Below are 21,599 nucleotides of genomic sequence, written 5' to 3' on the forward strand. Positions count from 1 at the left end.
ATATATATATATATATATATATAATCACCAGAGAACAAATAAATAAACCAAAACATACAAATACCAAATACCCAGTAATACCCAGTAAAGAGGGTGGGGGCAGAATATTATATACAGAAAGTAAAGTTAAGGAATTGGATGAATATGGGGAGGACCTCAGTTCAGTATAGAGGAAATAGAAAGAGGATAAGTGGATAAGAAGGAAGAGAAAGAGAAGAAAAAAATAATAAATTAAAAGAAAAATTAATTAAAAATAGGATGAAATAAAAGAATTAGAATGATGAAAAATACTGTGAAAAGAGATAGAAAATAAAGTAACAAAAAAGGAAAATAAAGAAAAAATTAAAAAGAGATATCAAAATAATAATAATAAAAGCATAATATGCTAATTAGACCAGAAGTCCGTCTGGACATCATTCTTAACATTCATCCTGACGAAGTTGGGACTGGAGAAAAGTCTGGGTTCCAGATGCCTGCCAGCAGCCAGAGGGAAGTCAGCCTGGGTCTCGGGTGCCAGAGGGAAGCCGGTGCTGGCACCCAGGGTTAGGAAGGCCTACTCTTGCACGAATTTTCATGCATTGGGTCTCTAGTAATAAAATAAAAGAAAATCTTTTAAAAATGAGGACTGGTTTAAGATCCCACTGTTCTGTACTGTCTGCCGCGTCTCAGTTTTCTGTTGCTGGGACTGAAGGACTCTCTTTAGGCCAGACCCTGTGGGCTTGCCAGGACAATTCAAATGGTTTTTTGTATCCTTTGTACCACTCAGGGTGTAGTCTGAGTGTGGCCTATTGGTTGCCTGGAGACTGCAGGGAGTGGCTATCTCTTCAGGAGAAAATGGCTGCCTAGGTCCAGCATGTCATGCATGACTCAGCACCAAACTTTCGGCCACCTCTCCCTGACCCTCTCCTCTTCCCGGCCTCTCCCAAGACTCCACAATTCCACACCTCCACCTGCACCTCAACAACATGTGAGTGTCTGTATTTGAAAGGTCCTATGAGCTAGGTTCAGCGAACAAAAGCAAAGACCAAAAAGAGTGGAAAGTGCTGTGTCACTGGAGCCCCTCTCCCGCAAGCACGGCACGGCCTGGGCAGCCGTCCAAGCTGCCCCCTTTGGGCTGAGTCTCTCTTGGCTGTGGACCCAGATCTAGAATCCCCTGCCACCAGCAGTCCTGTGGACCTCCTTTCCACAGTCAGATGCTGTGCCTGTCCCAAGGGATGCGGCCTCGGTGCCATGTGGTTTCCCTCTGACCCGCTGAGCTCAGAGGTCTCACAGTTCTCTCCAGCCCAGATCCGTGATTTTACCATTCTCAAGGCATCCTTCCTAGCTGTGAATTGTCTCACCAGCTGTGTCTACTTTGTCAAGTCGAGGTGGATGTTATTTGATTTAGTAGCTCATTCTATCTGTTCCGGGACAAGATTCAGGACACGTCCATCTCTTCCACCGCTATTTTGTCTCTACAATATTTTATATTTTTATTGTGGCAGCATAATAAAATCATGTTATAGATTTATTTTTAAATATATATATTTTTTAGATTTCAGAGAGGAAAGAAGAGGGAGAGAGACATAGAAACATCAATGATGAGAGATAATCATTGATTGGTTGCCTCCTCCATGCCGCACAATGGGGATCAAACCTGCAATGCAGGCACATACCCCACACAGGAATTGAACTGTGACCTCCTAGTTCATGGGTTGATGCTCAACCACTGAGTCATGAAGGCTGGAAAAGTTATATATTTCTACATCAGCCAGAACAAGGTTCAAGGCCTACTTCTAAATTTTTAGGAAATAAATATATGGGAAAAATATCTTTTTAAAATTTCTTTATTGATTAAGGTATTAAATATGTGTCCTCATCCCCCCATTACCCCCCAACCCCCCCACTCATGCCCTCACCCCCCTGTTGTATGTGTCCATTCTTTAGGCTTATATGCATGCATACAATTCCTTTGGTTGATCTCTCCCCCTTACCCCCACCCCCACCCTCCCCTATCTTCCCTCTGAGGTTTGACAGTCTGATCTATGCTTCTCTGCCTCTGGATCTGTTTTTGTTCATCAGTTTATGTTATTTATTATATTCCACAAATGAGTGAGATCATGTGATATTTATCTTTCTCCAACTGGCTTATTTTGCTTAGCATAATGCTCTCCAGTTCCATCCATGCTGTTGCAAATGATAAGAATTCCTTCGTTTTTACTGCAGCATAGTATTCCATTGTGTAGATGCACCAGTTTTTTAATCCACTCATCTGCTGATGGACACTTAGGCTGTTTCCAAATCTTAGCTATGGTGAATTGTGCCGCTATGAACATAGGGGTGCATCTATCCTTTCTTATTGGTGTTTCTATTTTCTTGGGATATATTCCTAGAAGTGGGATCACTGGGTCAAATGGGAGTTCCATTTTTAGTTTTTGGAGGAACTCCATACTGTTCTCCACAGTGGCTGCACAAGTCTGCATTCCCACCAGCAGTGCATGACGGTTCCTTTTTCACCACATTTGTCGTTTGTTGATTTTTTGATGATAGCTATTCTGACAGGTGTAAGATGGTATCTCATTGTTTTGATTTGCATCTCTCAGATAATTAGTGACTTTGAGCGATTTTGAGCATGTTTTCATATGTCTCTCATCCTTATGTATGTCCTCTTTCAAAAAGTGTCTATTTAGGTCCGTTGCCCATTTTTTGATTGGGTTGTTTATCTTCCTTGTTTTAAGTTGTATGAGTTCCCTGTAAATGTTGGAGATTAAACCTTTATCGGAGATATCATTGGCAAATATGTTCTCCCGTGCAGTGGGCTTTCTTGTTGTTTTGTTGATTGTTTCCTTTGTTGTGCAAAAGATTTTTATTTTGGTGTAGTCCCATTTGTTTATTTTCTCTTTAGTTTCCATTGCCCTAGGAGCAGTATCAGTGAAGAAATTCCTTCGGCATATGTCTTAGGTTTTCCTGCCTGTGGATTCCTCTAGTATTTTTATGGTTTCCTGTCTTATGTTTAAGTCCTTTATCCGTTTTGAGTTTATTTTTGTGTATGGTGTAAGTTGGTGATCTAGTTCCATTTTTTACATATTTCTGTCCAATTTTCCCAACACCATTTATTGAAGAGACTGTCTTGACTCCATTGTATGTTCTTGTCTCCTTTGGCATAGTGGTTTGGGTCAATTTCTGGGTTCTCTATTCTATTCCATTGATATATATGTCTCTTCTTGTGCCAGTACCAGGCTGCTTTGAGAACAGTGGCTTTGTAATACAGTTTGGTATCAGGTATTGAGATCCCACCTACTTTGTTCTTCTTTAACAGGATTGCTGCAGCTATTCTGGGTCTTTATGTCAGATGAATTTTTGGAAGGTTTGTTCTAGGCCTGTGAAATATGCTGTTGGTATTTTAATGGGATTGCATTGAATCTATAGATTGCTTTGGGTAGTATGGACATTTTGATGATGTTGATTCTACCAATCCATGAACACAGTATGTTCTTCCATCTGTTTATGTCTTTCTCTATCTCTTTTTTCAATGTCCTGTAGTTTTCTGAGTAGAGGTGTTGTACCTCCCTAGTTAAATTTCTTCCTAGGTATCTTCATTTTTTTGGTGCGATGGTAAATGGGATTGCTTTTTTAGTCTCTCAGTAAGTTTACTATTGGTGTATAGAAATGCCATAGATTTCTTAGTGTTAATTTTGTATCCTGCTACATCGCTGAATTCATTTATTAAGTCTAATAATTTTTTGATGAAGTCTTCATAGTTTTCTATGTACAGTGTCATGTCATCTGGGAATAATGACTTTTTTTCTTCTTCTTTTCCAATTTGGATGCCCTTTATTTCTTCTTGTTGTCTGATTGCAATGGCTAGTACTTCCAATACTATGTTGAACAGGAGTGGTGAGAGTGGGCATCCCTGTCTTGTTCCTCTTCTTAGGGGAAATGGTTTATTTTTTGTCCATTGAGTATGATGTTGGCTGTGGGTTTGTCGTATAAGGCTTTTATTATGTTGAGGTGTGATCCTTCTATTCCCACCTTGCTGGGAGTTCTTATCAAGAAAGGGTGTTGGATTTTGTCAAATGCTTTTTCTGTGTTAATTGATATGACTATATGATTTTTGTCTCTCAATTTGTTTATGTGATGTATCACATTTATTGATTTGCAGATATTGTACCAATCTTGCATTCCTGAGATAAATCCTACTTGATCATAGTATATGATCTCTCTGATGTACTGCTGGATCAGATTTGATAGAATTTTGTTGAGGATTTTGGCAGCTATGTTCACAAGGGATATTGGCCTATAATTCTCTTTCATTGTGTTTATCTGGTTTTGGTGTTAGGGTGATGCGCTTCATAGAATAAGCTTGGAAGTGTTCCTTCCTCTTGAAATTTTTGGTATAGTCTGAAGAAGATAGGTTTTAATTCTTTCTTGAATGTTTGGTAAAAATCCCCTGTGGAGCCTTCTGGCCCCGGGCTTGTGTTTGCTGGAAGCTTTTTGATAACTGCTTCAATTTCTTCCATTGTTATCGGCCTATTTAGATTTTTAGAATCTTCTTGATTGAGTTTTGGAAGGTTGTATTTTTCTAAGAATATGTCCATTTCCTCCAGCTTGTCTGGTCTGTTCGAATACAGTTGTTCATAGTATCTGTTAACAGTCCTTTGTATTTTTTTGGAGTCTGTTATTTCTCCTCTTTCATTTCTGATTTTGTTTATTTGGGTCCTCTCTCTTTGCTTCTTGATGAGTCTGGCTAGAGGTTCATCAATCTTGTTTATTATTTCAAAGAACCAGCTCTTGATTTCATTGATCTTTTGTATTGTTTTTTTGGTCTCTAGGTCATTTCTTTCTGTTCTCATCAATTATCTCCTTCCTTCTACTCACTCTGGGCTTTTCTTGTTGTTCTCTTTCTAATTCTTTGAGTTGTAGGGTTAGATGATATACTACCATTTTTTCTTATTTTTTTGAGGTAGGCCTGTAGAGCTATAAACTTCCTTCTTAGGACTGCTTTTATTGTGTCTCATAGATTTTGGATTGTTGTTTTTTTATTGTCATTAGTTTCCAGGATGTTTTTAATTTCTTCTTTGATCTCATTTGTAACCCAATCATTGTTTAATAGCATGCTATTCAGCTTCCAAGTGTTTGAGGTTTTTGCATTGTTTTTCTTGTAGTTTATTTCTAATATTATGCCATTGTGGTCTGAGAAGATGCTTGGTATTATCTGAATCTTCTTGAACTTGTGGGGACTTTGCTTGTGACCCAATATGTGGTCTATTTTTTAAAATGTCCCATGTGCACTATAGAAGAATGTATATTCCGTGTCTTTGGGGTGAAATGTTCTGAAGATGTCAATTAAGTCCATCTGATCTAGTGAATTATTTAGGATTGCTATTTCTTTGCTGATATTTTGTCTAGAGGATTTATCCAGTGATGTCAGTGGCGTATTAAAGTCTCCTACTATGATTGTATTGTTGTCAATCTCTCTCTTGTTATCTTCCAGGAGTTTTTATTTTAATGTATTTGAGTGCTCCTGCATTGGGTGCATATATGTTTATCAGGGTTATATCCTCTTGTTGTATCAGTCCCTTTAGTATTATGAAGTGGCCTTCTTTATCTCTTGTTATGGCCTTCACTTTGAGGTCTATTTTGTCATATATAAGTATTTTACTCCAGGTGTGTTTTTTTTTTTCATTTCCATTTGCTTGAAAGATATTTTTCCATCCCTTCACTTTCAGTCTGTGTGAGTCCTTGTTGCGAGGTGGGTCTCTTGTAGGCAGCATATATATGGGTCATGGGTTTTTTTTAAATCCATTCAGCCACTAAATGTCTTTTGATTGGAGCTTTTAGTCCTTTTATGCTTAAAGTTATTATTGAAAGGTACTTGTTTGTAGCCATTTCTACTTTTTGTGCCTGTGTTCCTGCTTACCTTTTTATTTCTTCTTTTTACTGCATTCCCTTTAGTATTTCTTGCATTGCTGGCTTGGTAGTTATAAACTCCCTTAGCCTTTTTTTGTCTGTGAAGCTCCTGATTTCCCCTTCAATTTTTATTGATAGTCTTGCTGGATAGAGTATTCTTGGATTCAGTCTTTTGCTTTGCATCACTTTGTATACCTCTTTCCATTCCCTTCTAGCCTTATGTGTTTCTGTTGAGAAATCATTTGATAATCTGATGGGGGATCCTTTTAGGTAACTCTATCTCTCTTTTGCAGAGTTTAAGATTCTTTCTTTGGCATTATCATTTGCCATTGTAATTATGATGTGTCTTGGTGTGGGTCTTTAGGGATACATCTTGTTTGGGACTTTGTACTTGTTTAACTTTATTCTTCCCCATATCAGGAAAGTTTTCTGTCATAATTTCTTCAAATAGATTTTCTCATCTTTGCTGCTCTTCTTGTCCTCCTGGTAGCCCTTTTATACATATGTTGTTTCATTTTGCATTGTCCCAAAGCTCCCTTAGGCTCTCATCCTGCTTTTTAATTTTTTTTCTCCAGTTGCTGTTCAGACTGGGCTTGTTTCTGTACTTTATCTTCTAACTCACTAATTTTTTCCTCTGCTTCTTCTAGTCTACTGTTGAAACCTTCCATGGTGTTTTTGATTGTAGCTATATCACTTTTGATTTCTTCCTAGTTTATGCATTGGTTGTTGATTTTCTTGTCCATCCGGTGTATGAACTGTATGACCATTACTCTGAGTTCTTTTTCTGTCATGTTGCATGCTTCCATTTCACTTATTTCCTTTCTTGGTGACTCCTCTTTTTCTTTCTTCTGGGGATTGTTTTGTTGTCTCCCCATTCTGACTATCACCAGAAGGTTCAAATATCGAGTTGTGGGGGCCTGGTCCATGTGCAGTGAGAGCTTTGCACACCCTGAGTGTCACTGAAGAGCTCTCACATCAAGACTTGTGGTTGCTGTGGGTTGGTGGGAGCCACACTCACCCAGGATCAGAATCTCAAGTGCTTAGTGTGGCTTCATGTGCACAACTAGAATCAGGGACCCTGAATGTGCCATGCTGAAACAGAGACCTGGATGGAGTGTGCCAAAAATCAGAGTCCCTTAGAGTGTGTCAGGAGTCAAAGACCCCCTGTGTCCAAGCCGAAAATTGAGTATCAGAGTCTCCGTTGCTTGGTGTGGTCTTGTACTGAGAATCACGGTCCCTGTGTATGCATGCACCAAGAATTAGAGTCACTGGCTCTTAGTGTGAATGCACTGGGAATCAGGGATCCCAGGCACGCATGATGAGACACAGAGTCAAGTCACTGGTGCTCAGTGCTGCCTCTTGAGTAGAGAATCGGGGTCCCCAGTCTACTTGGGGGACCGGGTTGCACAGTTGCACTGTATCGGCAGGAGGTCCACTCCTGCCCTGCGGAAAACAGCCTTCTGTGTGCACTTGCCCTGAATCAAAATCAGGTGGGACTGCCGCTCAGTGTGGGTTTGGGATCTGGTCATGTGTGTGTGCACTGTGGGAAACAAACTCCCTATGTCAACGCACCCAGGCTCAAATTCAGCATTGCCTCCCTGTGTGGGCAGAGGGTCTGGTAGTGGAAAACAAACTCCCCAAGATAGTGCACCTAGGCTCAAATTCAGAGCAGCTTCCCTGCTTGGGGGCAGGGTCTGGTAATGGGAAACAAACTCCCCAAGTTCGCACTTCAGGTTCAAATTCAGTGCAGCCTCCCTGTCTGGGCATGGATTCTGGTTGCGGGAAACAAACTTCCTGTGTCTACACACCCAGGCTCAAATTCAGGTAGAGCCGCAGCTGCTGTGTGTGGGCAGGAGGCCTGTTGTGTGGAGAGGGTCTGTCAGTTCCTATGCCACTGCCATGGGCCAGCAGGGAGGAGGATTGGCTCTGTGACTCACAGAAATCTGGCGTTGGGTTGCCTGGGGTCTTGGTGTCCATGGGTCTACAGCTGTGGCCACAGGTATTTTACCAGGTTCGATTCCGGTCAAGGGCATGTGCCTTGGTTGCGGGCACATCCCCAGTGGGGGACATGCAGGAGGCAACTGATCAATGTTTCTCTCTCATTGATGTTTCTAGCTCTCTGTCCCTCTCCCTTCCTCTCTGTAAAAAATCAATAAAAAATATTTAAAAAAGAAAAGAAAAGAAAAGAAATCTGCCGTCGGGTTGCCTGGGGTCTTGGTGTCCATGGGTCTACAGCTGTGGTCACAGGTATTTTACCTGAGTGGCTGTAAGGTCCTGGTTTGTGACTGAGACCAGTTTGGGTAGTGGTGAGGCTAGGATCCTAGTCTTTTAGAAAAGGGCATCAAACTACTTTACAAAAAATAGAGAACATATAATACAATAAAGTCTTAGTAAACTATGAGCTCTTCGGAGGGAAGAAATCCTTAAGGAATCTGGGAGGCAGCATTGAACAGCAGCAGTCATAAGGGTGAAGAGCCCTGACTTTGAAGTAGGCAGCTTGGTCCCTGTTAATGTGTGACCTTAGACAGGTCACTTAATGTCTTGTAACTTTCATTTCCTCATAGTGTTGCTTTGAGAGTTAAATGAGATAACGTACATAAAGTACTTAATAGCAAGTTTGGCACATTTAAGCATGAGATTCATATAGCTATTATTGGGAAGCATGTGGCAGTAATCTCTATGTTTCCATATCCCACCAAAGTGCTGAGCATAATGTAGATAGTCAATTAAACATGTGTTCAGTCAACACTAATAAAATAATTAAATCTGATTGTGCTAAAAATGCACAATGTGTGTGTGTGTGTGTGTGTGTGTGTGTGTAATAGTATATATTCTGAAGATTTTTAAAACATTTTTTATTATTCAGTTTGTTGGAATTTTTTTCAAGTTTTTTAATCTGCTTATTAAAATCTTCTACATGTTTACTGATTTTTTCTATGTGTTCTATTAATGAATGAGCTGGCTTTGTCATTTCCTCTTGTGCTCTGTGAAGTTTTGCTTCACACATTTTAAGGCTATGCTATATATGCACAAGTTTGTTGTTTTACATTATCCTAGTGAATTGAAACTTTATCGCCATGAAGTAACTTGCTTCTTCTGCAGTGGTTCATTTTACAATAAAACCTATTTTGTCTGCCATAGTTAAAACATTTTTTTCAAATAAATAAATAATACTAAAAACACAAAAGTTAAGCCTGGTTGATGTGTCTCAGTGGTTGAATGTTGACCTATGACCCAGGAGGTCACGATTCGATTTCCAGTCAGAGCACATGCCTGGGTTGTGGCTCGATTCCTAGTAGGGGCCATGCAGGAGGCAGCCAATCAATGATTTTCTCTCATAATTGATGTTTCTATCTCTCTCTCCCTCTCCCTTCCTCTCTGAAATCAATAAAAAAAATATATTTAAGAGAAGAAAAACATAAAATTTAAGAAGATGGCTGCAGAGTAAATGGAAGCTACTCACACCTCCTTCTGGCTCCCAACCAAATTTACTCGTAAATTATAGAGCAATTAACCTGAATGACCAGCTGATCAGAATTATGATATCCAAGGATTTATAAAAAAAGATACACAAAGATTGTTAAGGAGGGTAGACACCTGAAGAGGGTTGACCCCTGAACTCAGGTGCTGGAGCTGAGAAACTGGAGTGAGCATTGGGTCTCATGCTGGGACTTCCAAACCAGAGCACCAGGGCCAAGAAAAGGAGCCTGCATAGCATCTGGCAGTGAAAATCAGTGGGGGCTCTGTCTGCTGGAAAAAAGGAGGGTGTCAGCTAAAATCCCAGGTGCTCTCCTAAAGAGGCAACACACAGGAACTCGCTCTTAAGCACTCACCGGGGACTCTGGTAGAGGGAAGGAGACTCAGAGCATATGGGAGTCCTAAAGAGAATACCTAGGTGGCATGACTCCAGAGAGAGATCTGGAGGGTCATTTATCAAGGTCCCAATCCTGAGTCAACATCTCACACTGCACGCAGGTGTCACCTTCCAGGGTCAGGCACTCCTATTCTTATGGTACTAGCTGAGAGAGTGCACTAACCCTGCCCTCCAAATACTGGCAACACTACCCTGCTAAGCTTGAGTCCAGCAGAAACTACTATTAGCTGCACCCGACAGGGACATGAGGTGCATTATTTTTTTCTGGAGAACCTATAGGCAGAATTTCACATAGTAATTGAACTGTGTGACCTTGCACAGGAGACAATTTTTCTTCTGTCCTGCAGGTTAGGTACCTTTAGTGGGATCCTCTTGGAGCCTCCTGCTAGGGTCTCTGGCTGCACAGCTGCAGAGCTAGGGGGAGGCTTACAACTCACTCCCCTCCAAAGGGCCAGCACAAATCCTATCAGAGGGCTGCCTCTATCTGCTCCTCCAAGTTATGCAGGATCCATCCTGCTGGACTCAGTTCTGCAAGCAGAAGGTGGCTTCTCTCATAGCTGGAACATTCAGAGTGCATCCTCCTCAGACTCCAGTTCAGGGCTTGAGCAAGCATGGCTACAGAGCTAAGGAGAGGAGTGTAGGCACCTTATGGGTCTAATTCAGGAGTGGGCAAACTTTTTGACTCAAGGGCCACAATGGGTTCTTAAACTGGACCGGAGGGCCGGAACAAAAGCATGGATGGAGTGTTTGTGTGAACTAATATAAATTCAAAGTAAACATCATTACATAAAAGGGTACAGTCTTTTTTTTTTTAGTTTTATTCATTTCAAACGGGCCGGATCTGGCCCGCGGGCCGTAGTTTGCCCATGGCTGGTCTAAGTTGTATAAGCTTCTAGATCACCTGAGCTAGGAGCCCCAGAAATGATTCCTGTATAGGTTATATGCTCTTTCCTATTGTAGTTGAGTCTTGAATGCTGTTCACCCATTCATGGGTAGAGTTAACTCTCAGCCTGACTGACTATACTAGTAAGGATAGACCTTGTTCACTGTGTATGAGTAACTGTTCAAGGGTCCTTGATCTTCTCCCTTGGCCCAGATTCTGCCACCCCAATGGAAGGCTTTCTTGATCTGTTTACCCAAGCCCATGGGGCCCACTTCTGCCAAACTTGATCCTGCAGTGGGGACAGCTGGCTTCACCCAACCTGAACTTGTGGTTTGCATCTCCTTGGGGAGCTAACCTTGGAGATTTTGCAGGGACTAAATGGTATGGCTCTGGAGTAGAGGCCACACTGTCCCCATTGAGTGCCTGACAGATGGATTCAGACCTCAGGAAAGCCTTCTAATTGTATTGATCTGCCCCTAGCCCAGAGCTTCAGGAAGCTAATCCTGGTGCAGAGTTTGGCCCCTCCCCCCACACCAGGGCACAATAGACACAATCACAAACAGTGAATAGCGTGGTAGCTCCAGACAGGTAGTCCAAGGCCACTTAGACACAATGTCTCACATTTACCTGAACTAGAGCTCTGGCCAAGGGTGGCACAAACCAACACAAGCAATTGTAGGCTTCAAACCACACCAGAGCTTGACCCAACTGGCTGCACAAAGAGTACAGAGAAACGGGCACCCTGGCAGACAGGAGGCCATGCTAGAACAACTCTGACTCATGCACAGTGAACAAGGTCTATCTTTATAGTCAGTCAGGCTGAGAATTAACTCTACCCATGAATGCGTGAACAGCATTCAAGACCCAACTACAACAGGAGAGGGTACATAGCCCACACATTTCTGGAGCACCTAGCTCAGGTGACCTAGAAGATTACACAACTTAGACATGCAAGGCACCTACATCAGAAAGCCCTCATAACAAGCTTGGGAGTTATACTAGATCTACTTAATAAACAGAGACAAACACAAAAGGCAGACAAAATGGGAAAACAAAGAAATATGCTCCTAATGAAAAAACAAACAAAAAAAGTTCCCAGAAGAAGAATTAAATGAAATGGAAACAAAAAAATATATCAGATGCAGGGTTTAAAACAATGGTTATAAAGATGCTCAACGACCTCAGGGGAAGAATGGATAACCTTGGGGAGAACTTTAACTAAGAGATAGTAAGCATTTAAAAGTACATAGACACCATAAAAAAGAACCAGACAGAAATGAATAATATAACATCTGAAATGAAGAATACAGTAGAAGGAATCAATAGCAGGTTAGATGAAACTGAGGATTGAATCAGCAATTTAGAGGACAAGATAACAGTAAGTACCCAAACAGAGTATGAAAAAGAGAGAGAATTTTTAAAAATGAGTATAGCACGAGGGACCACTGCTACAACAGCAAACATAACAACATTGGCATCATAGCAGCAGAAGAGGTAAAAGAGAGTGAGGAAGCAATAGAGAGCCTGTTTAAAAAAAATAAAGGCTAAAAAGTTTCCTAACCTTGTGATGAGAAGTCACACAAGTTCAAGAAGCACAGAAAGTGTCAATCAAGATGAACCCCAAAGGCCCACACCAACACACATCATAATTAAAATGGCAAAGGTTAAAGACAAAGAGAGAATCATAAAAGGATCAAGGGAGAGTTAATTAGTTACCAACAAGGCTGCTACCTGATCTTTCAACAGAATCTCTTCAGGCCAGAAGGGATTGGCATTAAATATTTAAAGTGATGAAAAGCAAGAACCTACAACCAAGACTACTCTATCCAGCAAGGCTATCATTTAAAATTAAAGGTGAAATATCCCAGACCAAAAAAAAAAAAAAAAAAAAAAAAACACACACACAAAGCTAAAGAGGTTTATTACCACCAAATTGGTATTGCTAAAAATGTTAAAGGGCCTGCTTTAAGAATAAGAAGAAATATAGAAATACATAGGCATAAAATAAAATGGCAATAAATAAGTACCTATCAATAATAACCATACATATAAATAGATTAAATGCTCCCATCAATAGACGTAGGGTAGCTTAATGAAAAACAAAATATGACCCATATACATGCTGTCTACAAGAGACACACCTCAGAACAGAACATATACACAGATTGAATGTGAAGGGGTGGAAAATAATATTCCATGCAAATGGAAACAAAAATAAAAGCTGTGGTAGCAATACTTATATCTGACAAAATAGACTTCAAAACAAAAGCCATATTAAGATACAATACATAATACTAAAGGGAGCCATCAAGAGGATAAAACCCTTGTAAACATATATACACACCCAACATAGAAGCAACTGAATATATAAAGAAAATCTTAGTGGAAATTAAGGGAGACATTAACAGCAATATAGTCATAGAAGGGGGTTTTAATACCCCACTGACATCATGGATAAATCTTCCAGACAAAAAAAATCAACAAGGTAACAGCAACCTTAAATGACGCACTGGATTTGATGGATTTAATTGATTGTTACGGAACTTTCTATCCCAAAGAAGCAGAATAGAAGTTCTTCTCAAGTGCATGTGGGTCATTCTCAAAGATAGGTCACATACTAGGACACAAAATAAGTCTTAATAAATTCATGAAGATTGAAATCAGATCAAGCATCTTCTCTAAGCACAATGGTATGAAAATAGAAATCAACTACAAAAAAATTGAAAACATTTAAACACATATAGACTAAATAGCATCCTATTAAACAATGAGTGGATTAATGATGAGGTCATGGAAGAAATAAAGTTACCTGGAAACAAATGAAAATACACACACACACACACACCAAATATATGAAAGTGCAAAAATAGTTCTTAGAAGGAAGTTCATAGCATAACAGGCCAACCTTAAGAAACGATAAAATCTCAAATGAACAATTGAAACCTACACCTAAAAGTACTAATTTTAAAACAACAAACAAAGCTCAGAGTTAAGTAGGAGGAAAGGAATAATAAAGATCAGACCAGAAATAAATGACAAAGAGACAAAAACAATGCAAATCATCAATAAAACCAAGAGCTGGTTTTTTGATATGATAAATAAGGTTGAGAAATCTTTAAAAGCAAGATGACCCAATAAAGCTGTCATTATTTGCAGATGACATGATATCATACACAGAAAACCATAAAAACTCCAACAAAAACTATTAGGTTTAACCAATGAATTTGGCAAAGTAGTAGGATAAAAAATTAATATCCAGAAATTGGTGGCATTTTTATACACCAATAATGACCTCTCAGACAGAAATACTAAAAAGCAATCCCATTTACCATGGCAACAACAACAACAAAAATAAGATACCAAGAAATAAATGTAACCAGGTGCATAAAAGACCTGTATTCAGCCCTAACTGGTTTAGCTCAGTAAATAGAGCATCAGCCTGTGGACTGAGGGGTCCTGGTTTTGATTCCAGTCAAAGGCACATGTCTGGATTGTGGGCTCAATCCCCAGTAGGGGGCGTGCAGGAGGCACCAATCAATGATTCTCATCATCGATGTTTCTCTCTCTCTCTCCCTTCCTCTTTGAAATATATATATATATATATATATATATCCTGTATTCTAAAAACTAGTACATTGAAAAAGGAAATAGAGGAAGACAAGCAAGTACAAGCATATACTGTACGATGTTCATGGATTGGAAGAATTAACATCATTAAAATACTTTGCCTTTTGTTGTCCATTTCTTTTGCTGTGCAGAAGATCTTCAGTTTGATATAATCCCTTTTATTTATTTTTGCCTTTACCTCCCTTGCCTTTGGGATCAAGTCCATATAATGTTCTCTACCACCCAGGTCCATAAGTTTGGTACCTATATTTTTTCAATGTGACTTACAGTTTTGGGTCTTATGTTTAAGTCTTTGATCTATTTTGAATTAATTTTTTGTACATGGGGACAAACTGCAATTCAGTGTCATTCATTTTCATGTGGCTTTCCAGTTTTCTCAGCACCATTTTATTTAAGAGACTACCTTTACTCCAATGTGCATTTCTGGTTCCTTTGTCAAAAATCATCTATCCATATATGTGTGGTTTTATAGCTGGGCTCTCTGTTCTGTTCCATTGATCTGTGTATCTGTTTCTCTGCCAATACCATGCTGTTTTGATTATTGTAGCTCTGTAGTATATTTTGAAGTCAGATAGCATGTTACCTCCAGTGTTGTTCTTTTCTTTTCTTTCTTTCTTTTTTCAGGATTGCTTTGGTTATTCTGGGTCTTTTGTGGTTCCATACAAATCTGATGATTTCTCATTCTATTTCTTTAAAAAATGACATTGGGATTTTGATGAGGATTGCATTAAATCTGTATATTGCTCTGGGTAAAATGGCCATTTTAACTATGTTGATTCTTCCAATCCATGAACATGGGATATTTTTCCATTTTGTTGTGTCTTTCTCAATCTCTTTTAATAATGTTTTGTAATTTTTAGCATATAGGTCTTTCACATTCTTTGTTAAGTTTCTTCCTAGGTATTTTATTCTTTGGGTTGAAATGTCAAAAGGAATTATTTTCTCCATTTCTTTTTCTGAAGTTTTGTTGTTGGTATACAGGAAGGCAATGTTTTTTGCACATTGATTTGGTATCCTGCAACCTGACTGTATTTGTTTATTGCTTCCAGTAGGTTTTGGTAGAGTATTTAGGGTTTTCTATATACAGCATCATATCATCCACAAAAAATGACAGTTTGACTTCTTTCTTCCCTTTTTGGATATCTTTTATTTTTTCCTCTTGCCTTACTGCTCTGGCTAGTAATGCCAGTACTATGTTGAATAAGAGTGGTGAGGGTGGACATCCTTGTCTTGTTCCTGATCTTAGGGGAAAAGCTTTCAGTTTTTCACCACTGAGTATGATATTGGCTGAGGGTTTATCATATATGGCTTTTATTATATTGAGGTACTTTCCTTCTATTCCTATGTTATTGTTTTAATAATAAATGTATGTTATATCTTATCAAATGCTTTTTCTGCATCTATTGACAAGATCATATGATTTTTGGCAGCCAACCAGATGGAGATGATATTTGAAAACAGTAGCTCTGACAAAGGTTTAATTTCCAAAATATATAAAGAACTCATAAAACTCAGCACCAACAAATAAACAATGCAATAAAAAAAGTTGGCAGAAGACCTGAAAATACACCTCTCCCAAGAAGACATGCAAACAGCCAATAGATATATGAAAAGATGTTCAACCTCACTGGCAATCAGGGAAATGTAAATTAAAACTACAATGAGATACTACCTTACACCAGGTAGGGTGGCCATTATCAACAAGACAAGCAACAAGTGTTGGAGAGGTTGTGGAAAAAAGGGAACCCTCATTCACTGATGGTGGGAATGTAGACCAATACAACCACTATAGAGAGCAATCTGGTGACTCCTCAAAAAATTAAAAATAGAGCTACCATATGACCCAATAACCCCACCCCTGAGTATATACCCAAAACCTCCAAATCATTTATATGCAAAGGTATATGCACCCCTATGTTAATAGCAGCATTATTCACAGTGGCCAAGAGTTGTAAATAGCCAACATGCCCTATGATAGAGGACTGGATAAAGAAGATGTGGTATATATACACAATGGAGTTCTTACATGGCCATAAGAAAGGATGAAATAGTGTCATTTACAAAAACATGGATGGACCTTGAGAACATTATGTGAAATGAAATAAGTCAAACAGAAAAAGCTAAGAGTTATATGATTTTACTCATATGTGGAATGTAAAACTGAAACTTATGAACAGTGGGGTGGGGAATAAAGGGGTCCTAATATGAGGTGACAGGAGAAGATTTGACTTTGGGTGGTGGGCACATGGTCCTATATACAGATTTTGTAAATTAGTAACCCACACATGAAACCTATATGTTCATGTTGACTAATGTCACCCCAATAAAATTTTAAAAAATGCTTTTCCCTACTACCCAAAGCTATCTACAGATTCAACACATTTCCCATTAAAATACCAAAGGCATATTTCAAAACTCTAGAACAAATATTTCAAAAATTTATATGGAACCAAAAATGACCCAGAATAGCCACAGCATTCTTGAGGAAGAACAAAGTTGAAGGGATCACAATACTGGATATAAAACTATACTACATAGCGATTGAAATAAAAAGAACCTTGTATTGGCACAAGTACAGGCATATAGACTAATTGAACAGAACTGAGACCCCAGATATTAATTTATGCCAATCTGGTCAAATAATATTTGACAAAGGAGGAAAGAGCATACAAGGGAGAAAACATAGTCTCTTCAATAAACGTGTTGGGAAACTTAGTCAAGTACATACAAAAATGCAAGAATGAAACCAGACCACCAACTTACACCATAAATAGGAATAAACTCAAAATGGATAAAAGATTTAAATGTAAGTTGTGAAACCATAAAATCCTAGAAGAAAACATGGGCAGTGATATCTCAGACATCTCATGTAGCAGTATTTTTACAGGTACAACTCTGAGTAAATAATAAACAAATGGTATTATATCAAACTTACAAACTTCTGCACAGCAAAAGAAAGCATCATTAAAATTAAAATGAAACCCACTGTATGGAAGCACATATTTTCCCATGACACATCTGATAAAGGGTTAATTTCAAAAATATACAAAGAACTCATACATCTCAACACCAGCAAGACAGACAATCCAATTTAAAAAAAAGGACAAAGGCCTGAATAGACACTTCTCCAAAGAAGACATACAGATGGCCAGCAGACATATGAAAACATACTCAACATCACTAATCATCATAGAGTTACAAATTAAAACTACAATGAAGTATCTCCTCATAATTGCCAGAATGGCTACCATCAATATATCAACAAACAAGTGCTGGTAAGCATGTGGAGAAAAGGCAACCCTAGTACACTGCTGGTGGGCATGCATACCGGTGCAGCCTCTATGGAAAACAGTATGGAGTTTCCTCAAAAAAATTATATCTGGAACTGTCGTTTGACACAGTGATCTTACTTCTGGGAATATATCCCAATTATCCTGAAACACCAATCAGAAAGAACATATGCAACCCAATGTTCATAACATCATTATTTATAATAGTGAAGATCTGGAAACAGCACAATTGCCAATCAGTAGATGATTGGATAAAACATTTGTGGTACATTTACACAATGGAATACTATGGCAGCTATGAAAAAGAAGGGTATGTTACCTTTTGAGACAGAATGGAGGGACCTAGAGAGTATTATGCTAAGAAAAATAAGCCAGACAGAGAAAGACACGTATCACATGATCTTACTTATATGTTGAATCTAATGAACAAAATAAACTAAAAAAAAATAGATCCAGAGAAATGGAATCATGCAACAGACTGAGGATTCTCCAAGGGAAGGGGGAGGGAGGAAAGAGATCAATTAAATAACTTATATGCTTGGACACAGACAATAGTGGGGTAAAGGCCTGGGTTGAGGCAGGGGCTGGATGAAGAGAGGCAAAGGAGGGGGTTAATAGGAGATATCTGTAATAATTGTCAACAATAAATAAAATTAAAAGTGTGTGCATCTGGACAAAAAAAAGATAAAAGTTTGTATGGAACCACAAAAATAAACTCGAATAGTTAACAGCAATATTGAGAAAGAAGAACAAAGTTGGAAGAATCACACCACCTGATATCAAACTATACTTAAAGGCCATAGTAATCAAAACTGCATGGTACTGGCATAAAAACAGACATATCGATCAATGGAACAGAAGAGAGAGCTCAGAAATAAACCTATGCCTTTATGGTTAATTAATATGTGACAAAGTAGGCAGGAAAATAAAATAGGGTAAAGATAGTTTATTCAATAAAATGGTGCTTGGAAATTGGGTATATATGTGCAAACAAATAAAATTAGACTACTTTCTTACATCATACACAAGAATGAACTCAATGTAGATTACAGAGTTAATTGTGAGACTCAAAACCACAAAAATGTTAGTAGAAAACAGGTAGTAAATTACTGGACATTTCTTGTAGCAATATTTTTTGCTGATATATATCTTTGGGCAAGGGAAACAAAAGAAAAATAAACTAATAAAACACTTTTGCACAGCAAAGAAAGCACATCAAAATGAAAAGGAATCCCACTAAATGAGAGAACATATTCACCAATGATAAGGGGTTAATTTCCAAAATTTATACAACTCAACACCAGAAAAAACAAAACAATCAATTAAAAATGTGCCATGGGCCTGAACACAAACTTCTTCAAAGATGACATACATATGGTCAATAGATATAGGAAAGATGCTTGATGTCACTAATAGAGAAATGCTAATTAACATCACAATGAGATATCACCTCACACTTGTCAGAATGGCTATTATCAATAAATGAACAAAGAACAAGGGTTGGTGCAGATGTGGAGAACATGGAACCCTCTGTCACTGTACGTGGGAATGCAGACTTGTACAGCTGTATGGAGATACCTCAAAAAATTAAAAATGGCTCTATTGTATGACCCAGTGATATCACTTTTGGGAATATATTCAAAGAAACTTGAAATACTAGTTGGAAAGAATATATGCATCCTTATGTTCATTGCAGTATAATTTACAATAGCCAAGACTTGGAAGCTGCCCAGGCATCTATTGGTAGATGAGTGGATAAAAAAGAGGTGCATAATGGAATACTACTTGGCTGTGGAAAAGAAGGAAATCTTACCTTTTGCATTGGACCTGGAGATTAATATGCTAAGTGAAATAAGCCAGACAGAGAAACCTAATGACCATAGATGTCACTTATATTTGGAATCTAACAAACAAAATAGAAACAGATCCTTAGACACATGGAACAGACTGATGCTGTTAGATGCAAAGGGTGTTGGGAAGCTGGGTGTAAAAGGTGAAGGGATTAAGCACACACACACACACAAAGAAAACCCACAAAAAAACAAAAATAATCTCATAGAGATAACAATATGATGATTACCAGAGGGAAAGGAAGATCAGGGGAGATAGAAGAGTGTAAAATGGTCATAAACAGTGACTAAAGGAGATTTTACTTAGTGGACAAATACAATATACAGATGATGCATTATATAATTGTACACCAGCAATATCTATACTAATAAAAGGGTAATATGCTAATTAGACCAGGAGACCTTCCGGGAGACCTTCCTGACAAAGCCATGGAGGTGGGGTTGAGGCAGAGGTGGTTAAGGGACATCAGGTTGGCAGGGGAGGGCAGTTGGGAGCGAGCAGGCCAGCAGGGGGGGCAGTTGGTGGCAAGCAGGCCGGCAGGGGGGCAGTTGGGGGCATTCAGGTTGGCAGGGGACGCAGGTGTAGGCAAGCAGGCCGACAGGCAGAGTGCTTAGGGGCAATCAGGCAGGCAGGCAGGTGAGCGGTTAGGAGTCAGCAGTCCCGGATTGAGAGTGATGTCCGACTGTTGGTTTACAAATATATATATTTGTATCAACCAACATCACCCCAATACATTCAATAAAAATAAAAAGGAAAAAATAAATAAAATTATCCTATATAGTAAAAGCCTAATATGCTAAGTGTCCGACCTTTCAACTGTTTGACCAGTTGCTGTGATGCACACTGACCACCAGGGACCAGACACTGCTACTGGTAGGTTAGCTTGCTGCTGGGGTCTGACCAATTGGGAGTGGGCAAGGGGGGGCCCAGAAACGCCCTGGAGCCAATCTCCTGCAGTCCCTCCCAGGCCTCTAAAATATTTCTTCTAATTAATTTCCTTTCAATGAGCATGAATCCGTGCACCGGGCCTCTGGTAAATAAATAAATAAATAAATAAGTTATTGTTCTTTTTAAAAATTAAAATTTTCACAGTTTACATTTTTCTGTTTTCTAACATACAAACTTTCCTTAGCCTTAGAATTTATATGGCCCTCTTTTACATCACATATTTAGATTTTCCCCCACAAATTTACAATCTTTACATTTGAAAGGTCCTGCGGGATCTAACTGTGCCTCACTCACATACACACACACACACCCCACACTCCTCTTTTGCTCCCTCATTCACTCATGCTCTCTCCCTTACTGCTGCCTTCTTTCTGCCTCTGTAGTTGGGTCTAGAGTGTTATTCACCTGTTTGTGAATGGAGTCTCCTCTCCAGGTGTCTGGTTATGTGGCTTGCTCGCTACCACATTGGCCAAATAGGATAAAATTCAGCTTGACAAGACACAACATAAAGAGAACAAAACACAAATGTACTCACAACACTGATAACCCAAAATAAGTGACCACCAGAGAAAATAGAATTACGGGAGAGAAAAGATAACACAAATGATATCAAAGAGTGGAAAAAATGGTATGAAAGAAAAGAAACAGGAAAAAGAAAGAAGGAAAAAAATTTATATATATATATATATATATATATATATATATATATATATATATATATATAGAGAGAGAGAGAGAGAGAGAGAGAGAGAGAGAGAGAGAAACCAGAGAACAAACAGGTAAACCAAACCATACAAACACCAAATCCCCAATAAAGAGGGTGGGGGCAGAATTTTATATACAGAAAGTAAGGTTAAGAATTGGATGAATGTGGGGAGGACCTCAGTTTAGTATAGAGGAAGTAGAAAGAGGATGAGTGGATAAGAAGAAAGAGAAAGAGAAGAAAATGATAATTATAACATTTTTAAAAATATGGATTAAAATAGGATAAAACAAATAAAATAATTTAGAATGATGGAAAAATAATCTGAAAAATAGAAAATAAAGAAACAAATGAAAAAAGGAAAATAAGGGGAAAAAGAGATAACAAAATAATAATAAAATAAAATAAAAAATAAAAATGAAAAAGTGAAGTGTCATTCCTTTGGCTGGTTTAAGATCTCACTCTTCTGTACTGTTTGTGGCTTCTCAGTTTCCTGTTGCTGGGACTGAAGGCCTCTCTTTAGGCCAATCCTTA

Source organism: Myotis lucifugus, unplaced genomic scaffold, assembly GCF_000147115.1.
Source record: "Myotis lucifugus unplaced genomic scaffold, Myoluc2.0 scaffold_4, whole genome shotgun sequence".
Lineage (NCBI taxonomy): Eukaryota > Metazoa > Chordata > Mammalia > Chiroptera > Vespertilionidae > Myotis > Myotis lucifugus.